The sequence below is a fragment of the Camellia sinensis genome, chromosome 14 (assembly GCF_055761805.1).
Source record: "Camellia sinensis isolate YWXY chromosome 14, ASM5576180v1, whole genome shotgun sequence".
NCBI lineage: Eukaryota > Viridiplantae > Streptophyta > Magnoliopsida > Ericales > Theaceae > Camellia > Camellia sinensis.
The window spans coordinates 134,421,481-134,433,692 of NC_138974.1; positions in this window are offsets into that span (position 1 = coordinate 134,421,481).

Sequence of the window (12,212 nt, forward strand, 5' to 3'; positions counted from 1 at the left end):
AGTGTGTGACACTCTGTCCTTAAGACTGATTCGCCCTGCTACGGTGCTTACGGTTGAGTGGCGTCTATCTCCTAAGATATAATGATCTTCACAAATTGTAGTAGCACTCCAAACAATTTGTTCGGCGAACCAAACCTGTGTTCTAATACTCTCTGAAATTTATACTAAAACTAAAATGAAGAATAATGCACCAAAAAATCAAAGTTTGGACAGCAAAAGAATTTTCCTAGACTGATTTTCGGATAGGATATTGGATCCCCCAAGACTGCTGGATTTATGGAGTATTTATAGGCAAAATCAATAGACCCGAATAGGTGCAGTATAAAAATGAACAGGTGCACCACTGTTTTGATTCAAATGAACAGGTGCACTAATGTCAAACAATTTTGACCGTTTGCCATTTGAATACTTTATTCAAACTTTTGAAAACTGTTCCGTTTGAACTGTTGGAACTAATATCTATTAATTAAACTATTTAAAAAATATATATTTTAAACTATTTGAATATATATATATATATATATTAAACTATTTAAATAGTTTAATAAATAAAAGAAGATGTATAAACTTTAAGAAACCACTTAGGAATCCAAAATTTGAATATAGAATTAAATTAAATTTTCACAATTACAAACTTTAGGAAACCACTTAGGAACCCAAAATTTGAATTTAGAATAAATTAAATTTCCACAATAATTTTTATTGAAAAAATTCAAAAGAATTTTATCTAAAAAATTAATGTTAAACCCGAAAATGACGTCAACTTCCCATTCACTCATAAATGGTTTTGACGTTCCGTCTTCACCGTGTGACTTGCCACGCGGCAAGGAACACTTCACCTCTTTGGACCCACCCCACAAGACGTTTGGGGCCCACTCAAATTTGGGCTAAAAAATATGCCTATAATAAACCATTTTTCCAACAATCCCCCACATGAATGGAATTTGATGGAGAGAAAATGCAACAACATGATCTAAATACAGAGAGTACAGAAATTGGAAATATTCTGCAAAGGATAGGTAGCTTTTGGCTTTGAACCTTCCCTTGTGAGACACTATCGGATTTATTAGCTAACTAGTGAACATGATGTCTTGAACTGTTCAGCCGTTTGTGTAAACCAAGACAATAGAACCCACACAGTATATCTCCAGACACAGTTTAGTTCTCACTAATGTGTTCATTTTGGCCCTGAACAACCTGGTCTTTCATGAGTGTTCTAGAGAATTGTAGCCCTTCACAAATCTTATAGAACCGGCCCAATTTACACTCACATAGGTGATTCTTATGAAAAGTATCCTGCCATACTCCACTAGATTTACCTAGATATAAGAATCATTAAAAGTATTACTTAACCTAAATCGCTGTAGACATCACTTATTTCATCATAGAAATTGGTAGGAGTTGGACTCCACAGTGATCCTTCTGAGTCAATCACAACTCGGTTGTCCCTTTGAACCTAGATCTTGGGATCTCCAGTCAACTAGGTTGGGTTGCCGTTGTGGTAACTCTTATTTAATAGGCTTAAGTCCCATTCCCCTCGATGAATTCTCAACTAACTCTCTTGCTAACCCTTTGGTTAGTGGATCCGCTATGTTGTCTTTAGACTTAACATATTCTATGGACATAATTCCATTAGAGAGTCGTTGTCTTACGGTGTTATGCCGACGACGAATGTGTCGTGACTTACCGTTATACATATGACTCTGTGCTCTACCTATAGCTGATTGACTATCGCAACGTATGCATATAGCAGGCACCGGTTTTGGCCAAATTGGAATATCTTCAAGGAAGTGGCGAAGCCATTCTGCCTCTTCCCCTGCTTTGTCTAAGGCTATGAATTCAGATTCCATAGTAGACCTAGCAATACAAGTCTGTTTGGAAGATTTCCAAGATACAACCACTCCACCAAGAGTAGAGACATACCCACTGGTGGACTTCGAGTCTTTAGTATCCGATATCCAATTTGCATCACAGTATCCTTCAAGTACTGCTGGATATCTAGTATAATTTAGCCCAATGTTATGAGTGAATCAGAGATATCTTAGAACCCTTATAATTGCTTTCCAGTGTTCTACTCCCGGATTACTCGTATATCTACTTAATTTACTTACTACATAAGCTATATCTGGGCGAGTGCAGTTCATCAAGTACATTAAGTTTCCAATAATTTGGGCATACTCTAATTGAGAAATACTTTCATGTACATTCTTAGAAACATACAAATTAACATCTACAGGTGTTCTAGCAAGATGATCATCATCTTTGTTGAATTTGTCAAGTATTTTCTCAATGTAATGAGATTGTGACAAAGCATATCCTTCTGATGTTTTGGTAATTTTCATACCAAGAATTACATCAACAATGCCCATGTCCTTCATGTCAAAATGTTTATTCAACATTTTCTTGGTAGTTTTAATCATATCATTATTACTACCTATGATGAGCATATCATCTACATAAAGACATACAATGACATAACCTTTTGTCTGTGTTTTTAATATAAACACATTTGTCACACTCATTAATTTTAAACCCATTTGACATTATTGCCTTGTCAAATTTCTCATGCCATTGCTTTGGCACTTGTTTTAAACCATATAATGATTTAACCAATTTACACACTTTCTTTTCTTTTCCTGGAACAGAAAACCCTTCTGGTTGTTCCATGTAAATTTCTTCATTTAACTCACCATTTAAGAAAGCGGTTTTAACATTCATTTGATGAATTTCTAGATTGTATAGAGATGCAATGGCAATTACCATTCTAATGGATGTTATTCGAGTAACTAGTGAGTATGTGTCAAAGTAATCAAGACCTTCTTTTTGTCTAAAATCTTTGACCACAAGTCTAGCCTTGTATTTGTCACTTGATTCATCTGCTTTCATTTTCCTTTTGAAAATCCACTTGTACCCAAGAAGTTTACAACCTGGTGGCAAGTCCACTAATTCCCAAGTGTGATTTTGCAAGATGGATTCAACTTCACTGTTGATAGCTTCTTTCCATAAAGGAGTTTCAGGACTGGACATATCCTCTTTAAAAGTTAAAAGCTCATTTTCTAACAAAAATGTTAGAAAATCTGGACCAAAAGATTTTGAGGTTCTAGCACGTTTACTACGCCTAAGTTCTTCTTCCTCATTTTGATCTAACTCTTGTTCTTGATCATGTTCTTGATCCTGACTAGTAATGGCATCATGAGATCTTTTATTGTTACTAGTCTCTTGTCCAGTCTTCTTTGGAAATACATGTTCAAAAAATGATGCATTCCGAGACTTAATAATAGTATTTACATGCATTTCGGTATGTTCTGATTTATAAATCAAAAACCGATATGCACTACTATTCTTGGCATAACCAATGAAAATGCAATCAATGGTCTTAGGACCTATCTTAGTCTTTTTAGGACTAGGAATAGCCACTTCAGCCAAACACCCCCACACTTTTAAGTATTTGTAGGATGGTACTCTTCCATGCCACAATTCATAAGGTGTTTGATTCACTTTCTTTCGAGGTACTTTATTAAGTATATAATTAGCAGAAAGTATTGCTTCTCCCCAGAAGTTCTGAGTTAATCCAGAACTAATTAGTATGGTATTCATCATTTCTTTTAAAGTCCTATTTTTTCTTTCAGCAATTCCATTTTGCTGAGGTGAGTAAGGAGCGGTGGTTTGATGAATTATTCCATGTTCTTTGCAAAATTCACCAAAAGGTGATTCATATTCACCACCTTGATCACTTCTAAGTTTCTTGATTTTCTTACCAAGTTGATTTTCAACTTCATTCTTTTATTGAATGAAAGTTTCCAAAGCTTCATCCTTGATTCGAATTAAATAAACATAACTATATCTAGTATAGTCATCTATAAAAGTGATAAAATACTTTTTCCCACCTCTAGTTTGAATTGATTTAAAACCACAAATGTCACTATGAATTAATTCAAGTGGTTCCATACTTCTTTCAATTGAATGAAAAGGTGTTTTAGATAATTTTGCCTCAACGCAAACTTCACATTTATGATTTGAATCAATGTTAAATTTAGGTAAACATTCCATATTAATTAATCTACGCAAAGATCCATAATTAACATGTCATAGTCTACCATGCCATAAATTTGAAGACTCAAGCAAGTAAGAAGAAGATGTAGTATTATTAATAACTAAGGGTACAACGGTCATTATATTTAACTTGAAAAGGCCATCAGACATGTAACATTTTCCTACATACATCCCATTTTTGGTAAGTACAAACTTGTCACTTTCAAAAACTAGCCTAAACCCATTCTTACTCAACAAAGATCCGGAAACTAAATTCTTGCAAATGTCCGGTACATACAGCACATTGTTGAGAGTGAGTTCCTTTCCAGATGTCATCTTGAGTACAATCTTTCCTTGTCCTTCAACTTTGGAAGTTGAGGAGTTGCCCATAAAGAGTTGTTCACCATTGTCCACTATAGAATAAGATGTGAACATCTTTTTGTCGGCACAAATATGGCGAGTAGCACCAGTGTCCACCCACCATTCTTTAGGATTTCTAACAAGATTTGCCTCGGAAACAACTACAGAAAGATTGATATCATCTATACCATTGGAAATATTGTCCACTTCAGTTATGTGGGCTTGAGCAGGCTTCTTGCTTGTTCTTCTTTTGCTTTTGCCTTTGCTACGACAATCTTTGTACTGATGTCCCTCTTTGTCACAGATGTAACATTTGCCATTAAACTTGTACTTTTTATTATCCCCCCTTTAGAGCCTTGTGATGAACTTTCTCCAGAAGACTTTCGTTTGTTGGTTTTTGAAGCATATTCCACCACATTTGCCTTAGACTCCATAGGATGCTTACCAGCCCGCTTTTCAGAATTGCGGTTGTCCTCCCCAATTCTCAAACGCATAATTAATTCGTCCATAAAAATTTCTTTGCGCTTATGTTTGAGGTAGTTCTTGAATTCCTTCCAGCCTTTTGGTAATTTTTCAATTAAGGCTGCAACATGGAAGGATTCACTGAGAGACATGTCTTCTGCGTGAATGTCATGCAGAATGAGTTGGAAATCCTGAGCTTGGCTGATCACAGTTTTTGAATCAACCATTACAAAATCCAAGAATCTGCCAACCACAAATTTCTTTGAGTCGACATCTTCCGTTTTGTACTTTTTCTCCAACGATTCCCAAAGTTCCTTTGCTGTCTTGATTGGATTGTAGACGTTGTATAATGTGTTGTCAAGTCCGTTTAAGACGTAATTCCGGCAAAGGAAATCGGCATGTTTCCAAGAATCAACCGCAACAACCATTTGCCGGTCGGTTTCATCCTCTTTCAGGATAGGAGCATCTTCATGGAGAAAACGAGCCAGGTTCAGAGTTGTAAGATAGAATAATATTTTCTATTGCCATCTTTTAAAGTCAGTTCATGAGAACTTCTCTAGCTTCTCTCCATGATTTATTGGTACTGTCATCACAGGAGAGAGGGTTGGTGCAATTGCAGCCACCACAGTAGTACTTGTTTGGGCATTTGTTTCAGTAGCCATCAATTCTAATTTATAAAATAAAATTATAATTAGAATTTACACTACACAGAAAATTAAACCAAATGCACAGAATTAAATTCTGTAAAAATAAAAGAAACAAGAATGTAACTTTTATTTTCCAATTAGTTTGGAAATAAAATAAAATTTTATTCAACCAAATTAATTCCACACAAGAAATTAAATTCTGTAAAATAAAAGAAATAAGAATATAACTTTTATTTTTTCAATTAATTTGGAAATAAAATAAAATTTTATTCAACCAAATTAATTTCACACAGAAAATTAATTTCTGTAGCACTTCAATAATTAAAATACTAAAACAGAATTTTAAGTAATGAAAACTTAGAAAGTAATTTCTAAAACCCAAAATTAATTTCTGAAAAAATTTCACAAAAATATATTCTTAATTGTTAATGACACCAGTATCGTACTACTAGTTGTTGTCAAAGAAAAGAGACAGTATATTACTACTATCTATCAAATAGCATATAAACACTATTTATTTTTCCAACCATAATATTATTTTGTAAATCCACAGAAAATAATTTTCTTCCGAAATTATTTACAAAGAATGAAAAAGGGAAACAAACGAAAAATTCTGTAAATAGAATAATTCGATTCTGTCTTAAGATTGTTGAAACAATCTTCTGTGTAAATAAAATAACTTGAAATAAATTCAAACAAAATAAATAAATAACATACCGGATTTATTTATCGAACTGAATTAAATTTAAGACCAGGTCGAGTGTGTGACACTCTGTCCTTAAGACTAATTCGCCCCGCTACGGTGCTTACGGTTGAGTGGCATCTATCTCCCAAGATACAATGATCTTCACAAATTGTAGTAGCACTCCAAACAATTTGTTCGGCGAACCAAACCTGTGTTCTAATACTCTCTGAAATTTATACTAAAACTAAAATGAAGAATAATGCACCAAAAAATCAAAGTTTGGACAGCAAAAGAATTTTCTTAGACTGATTTTCGGATAGGATATTGGATCCCCCAAGACTGCTGGATTTATGGAGTATTTATAGGCAAAATCAATAGACCTGAATACGTGCAATATGAAAATGAACAGGTGCACCACTGTTTTGATTCAAATGAACAGGTGCACTAATGTCAAACAATTTTGACCGTTTGCCATTTGAATACTTTATTCAAACTTTTGAAAACTGTTCCGTTTGAACTGTTGGAACTAATATCTATTAATTAAACTATTTAAAATATATATTTTTTAAACTATTTGAATATATATATATATATGTTAATCTATTTAAATAGTTTTTATAAATAAAAGAAGATGTATAAACTTTAAAAAATCACTTAGGAATCCAAAATTTGAATATAAAATTAAATTAAATTCCCACAATTACAAACTTTAGGAAACCACTTAGGAACCCAAAATTTGAATTTAGAATTAAATTAAATTTCCACAATAATTTTTATTGAAAAAATTCAAAAGAATTTTATCTAAAAAATTAATGTTAAACCCGAAAACAACGTCAACTTCCCATTCACTCATAAATAGTTTTGACGTTCCGTCTTCACCGTGTGACTTGCCACGCGGCAAGAAACACTTCACCTCTTTGGACCCACCTCACAAGACGTTTGGGGCCCACTCAAATTTGGGCTAAAAAATATGCCTATAATAAACCATTTTTCCAACACCACTTTTACAGAGTACACCTTTCACATCAACCAAGGTTTTGGGTGTCACCTGCAAAGCCATGAAGCTATAAAAACAGATCTTGATGAAACTAGGATGATAGAAACTAGGAAGCATTTGAATTGTTGCAGATCCTGATGAAACTAGGAAGCTTTCGGACAAACTTCTTGTGTTAAAGCTTAATGGAGGATTGGGAACAACAATGGGCTACACTGGTCCTAAGTATGCATCTAACTCCTCAAAATATATATATGTCATTTTGTACAACTGAATTGTGTATAAATGTTTTATCTTTTTCCCTTTTTCTGGTCAAAGAAGTTATTTTTTGCTCCCTTGTAACTGATCTGAATGGCTTCATGTTTTTTAACTCTATTTTGTTGTGGATCTATGTTGTTTACTATTGGAGTTAACATATTTGACTACCTACTAATTGTGATTACTTATGTAAGATATTATGAGTGCTTATTCATCTTATCATATATTGGCTTGTTGCTAACATGGGTATCTCTATATTTGTGATGATCAATTTTAGATAGAAAATGGTTTTATTTTTTCCCTAGATTTGCAATGGTTTTATTTTTTATTTTTACACCTTTTCCCTTTGGCACCCATTTGGATGTGTTACTTTCAATGAAATGCAATGATTCAATGTAGAAGAGTCTAACTCCGACTTTTGGTACCCGAACTCTTCACCTTGAAGTACATAGATGATAATTGTGTATAAAATTCATTCAATAATAGTGAATAATATGATCTATGGATAAATATTATTGAAACATGTGACTTGGATTGGAAAGGAAAAAATTATCATTCGAACTAATTAATAGTCATAATTATGTCTTGGTAACCCCATCCCTCTTTTGGCACCAATTTTTAATTTTTTTTTTCTTTCTCATTTGTGGTTATTATCAAATGTATGCAATTTTTTGATACAGTATACTCTTTGATTGTTTGATGTAATACCTAATGAATTTGACGCCTTTTTGTGATACAAATCAGTCATTGAAGTTCGTAATGGGTTGACATTCCTAGACCTAATTGTCATCCAAATTAAGGAGACTTGCAATTAGAAGTATGTTAAAGAGTTTTATGTTTCTGTTGTAAGTTTTTGATGTTTGATCTAATTATAAATTATTTGTTGATATAGAAAAAGAAGCTTGTTGCATAGAGAATCGCTAAAACAGAAAATGAGGTATATTCTATTTTTATGCAAGATGCACTTTGAATTATTCAGATTTATCTTATTTTTATTTATGTCTACATTCCGCAGGCATTTTTGGATTTACCACCTTGAGATTCTTGCATTCCACGTGTACTGTGTTAAGATTTGACACTTGTCCTTGCTTTAGCTAGCTTGTTGGATTATGTAATTTTACAAGGAATTGCAGCTTTTATAACATTTTTTAGAGTTTAAGACTAAAAAATGGTTTTGCTAGATTTGTCTCAAATAAATGGTTTGGTGCTATTGTTTTTAGCAGGATCTTATTTGGTAGATTTTTCTCAAAATATTCATAGCTAAAAATCTATTATTGTATTGTTTATAAAATATCATTGAGAATTATTTGCGACGGTAACAAGATGGTCGCTAATACATTGTAGACATTTTTTACCTTTTGCGACGACAAAACGCCAATCACCATAAATAGGCTAGGCAATCGCAAATAGTTTGCGACTGTTGTTTTGTGGTCACAAAAATATTTGCCACCCCCAATTGCCATCACATGGGCCGTTGCAAAAGGTGTTTTGCGACTGTATTTCTATTATTTGCGACGGCTTGTAGCGGTCGCAAAAAATGATTTTTTTAGTAGTGGAAAGTGAGTTTTGCACTCATAATTATTTTTTTGAAGATCAAGAAATACTTAGAGAATTAATGAAGCCACCAAAATAAAACCCTAACCCTTTCTTGTTTCCTCTCCTCTTTCTCGGAACTCCCCCGTCTCTCTCTCTCTCTCTCGACTTTATCTACGCCGCACACAGGCACAACCCTCTCTTTTTTGTTTTTTTTTTCTTTCTTTTCTTTGCCTCACCTAAAAACTATTATATTATATTTTATTATATAAATACAACATATATAAATATGCTATATAAGATCAATATATATATAATATAAATATATATATAAATATTCAGATTAATTATTTATAATTAAATTATCACATTAAATTAATTAAATATTACATTAAATTCTCATATACCCACGCAATTAATAAAGCCAAAAAAATAAAGTAATAATAATAATAAATAATGACTTAAGAAAAATTAGGGTCGCTACAAGTAGTGTACCAAAAATTTATTTATTTGTTTATAAATAAATTTGTTCACATTTTAAATAAATAAATAAATATTATTTTTTATCTTTATATTTTTAATTAGATCAATTTTAATTTTTAATTTTGTGTCAATTTGGTCCAATTAATAATACCGTTAGTGTTTTTGACAAAAAAATGATCACTGAATTTGTTCAGATTAACTCATCGAGTCAAACAAATTTATGTTTTTGCCTCTAAAAGAATGACATATGTCACTTATATACATATTTGTCATTAAAAAAATGCTAACAATTAGGGCAAATTACACTATTAGTCCCTCTATTTTGGATATTGTGTTATTTTAGTTTTTGTAATTTCAATTGAATTGATTTTAACCTTGAATTTTTGATTTTGTCTCAAATTGGTCCAATTCATAGCATGTTATATTGAGTTCAATTTATTTTTATATTTATTTTGTTCATTTTAAAAAAAATTGGAAGTATATTGACATTTTTTGTTTTTTCAAAAAATGACATTAGATAGCTTGGAAATTTTTTTGGTTTAGTGACATTTCTCAAAATGTCATAAAATATTTATTTATGACACTTTTCACTTAATGCCATAAAAGGTAACTTGCATCTATATTAGTGACATTTTAAAAAAATGTCATAACTACTAAAGTTTAGTAGCATCATTTGATAAATGTCATTAAAATAATTTCTTGTGTCATTCTTTTGTAAAATGTCATAAAGTTAATGCTATTACATCACATTTTTGTTATAGTGAAGTGGCACTTTTTTTTTATTGAAATCCCACTAGAGTCTTATATGTTTGTGGCTCTGTGACATTTTTCTAAAACATGCCACCAATTATTCTTTTTGTGACATTTTTTAAAAACATACCACTAGTATGGTGTCACTAAAATGTGTTTTTGTTGTAGTGATAAGTCAATAGATTTCATTAAATCGGACAAAAATTTGTTCTATAATTGAATTTAAAATTTCAAGGACCAAAGTAAAATTTAAATAAAATTTAGAAAGTAAAAAGCTTTATTCAAATTCAAGGCAAAGTAGTTGATGTATTAGTTAATAGGTCTCTACTAACTAATTTTGTCTAAATTTTAAACACTAGTACTTTAGTAGTCAATTTTAATGTAGTAAACAAAATCTAAGTGAAACTGAGAGACTTTTAAAGACTAAAATTTAAATAAAATGTGATAGGTAAAAATGGTTTTTTTGTAAGTTTTTGTAACGAGAGCTGATGAAATGATGATATTAAAACTTGATTAAAATTATTACAATTTGTAAGAGGAGCTAATTTGAGCCCACTAAATTAATTAGACCCAATAGTCCAAGGTTGGTGGGCCCAAATTTATCGCAAGTCCAAGATTGGTTGGCCTAGATTTATCGCCATCAAACGGGCGGAATCACTCTAAGCCTCGAAAGGGTTCGGATCCACGAACTTAGAGACTTACTCGGGCCTGGACTCGAAAGGATATTAAGCAAGCCTAGAGATTCGAGGCACTCGGACTCGAAAGGGTTTGGATCCACGAACCTAGAGATCCGAAGCACTTGGCTTCGAACAGATTCAGACGCAATCTAGAAGTCGCTCCGTTAATGAGTCCCAGAACGGAGCTTTCCAGGATCTACGCACCAGAACCATGGGCGTAATGGAGTTTGAACAAAGGACTCGGTCCCGAGGACAGTGAGTGGAAATAAATTCACTCTTCGGCTACACTAGCCTATACCCGGGTCGAGGTGGCACGATCTAGGGGGCCCCTGAGACTCGGCAATATTTGCGGTAGGGCGTTCTCTTGAACTACCCCTGACCCTTATGTGGCAGGACGTCCTCTGGGACTACCCCTGACCCTTTGGGATGATTGGAGATCATTGGTTAGGTGTGGCTAAGAAGAAGGGTTCACCGAGAGGTTGATCTCCTCTTCGGAGTTTTTCTCATCCTCGGAGAGGTCACCTCCTCGGACAAGGTAGTTAGAGAGAATATTCCCCATGTGCCTTGCACATGGGCTCCATCCTACATCATGAGGTGCCTATAAATAATACCCACGCATAGCTTTACAAGGGATGGATTTTGGAGAGACAACTCTTGGGGAAGAACTAATTTCCCTTCTCCATTATCAACCTTGAGAGTGAAAGTGGGAGATCCATGGGAGAGCCTTGCCATTATTCTCTCTCTAGCTACTTTGCCTTCTTCTTCACCCAATCTCTTATCTCCAGCTTCTCTTTACTTTTGTGTTCTTAGTTGAGACTATTGAAGGATCTAAGCTTCTCATCATCTTCTAGAGAATTCAAATTTTTTCCTCAAGGATCTTCAAAGAACTTCAAATTTTCCAACAACTTTCCTGAAGCCTCTCATACATTTGGCAACTCTGCTGGGGAGGCGGATTGGTTAATATTCTCAACAAGATCCAGAATCTACACAACTCTGGTGAAGATGGCAAGAGAAGAAGAAGTTCATCAACAAGGCTCTTCCAATGGTGGTGATGAAAAGACTCAAGTTTAAGACTTACCTCTCATCCTTGAAGCCATTCAAGAACTCCAACACACTCAATAATAGATTCTCACGACCCTTCAAAATCTCACCCACACCATGTTTGTGATGGGTTCGAATTTCGCACCACCAGTAACAAATGGAGGTTAAGTCGGCACTGACAAGCATCAACAATTTCATGGTAATGTTGGAAATGGTCAAAACCATCAAGATTTACCCCAAATTCTCCCTGAAGTTGTACAAAATGGTGTGCAAAATCAAGTGCTAGGAGA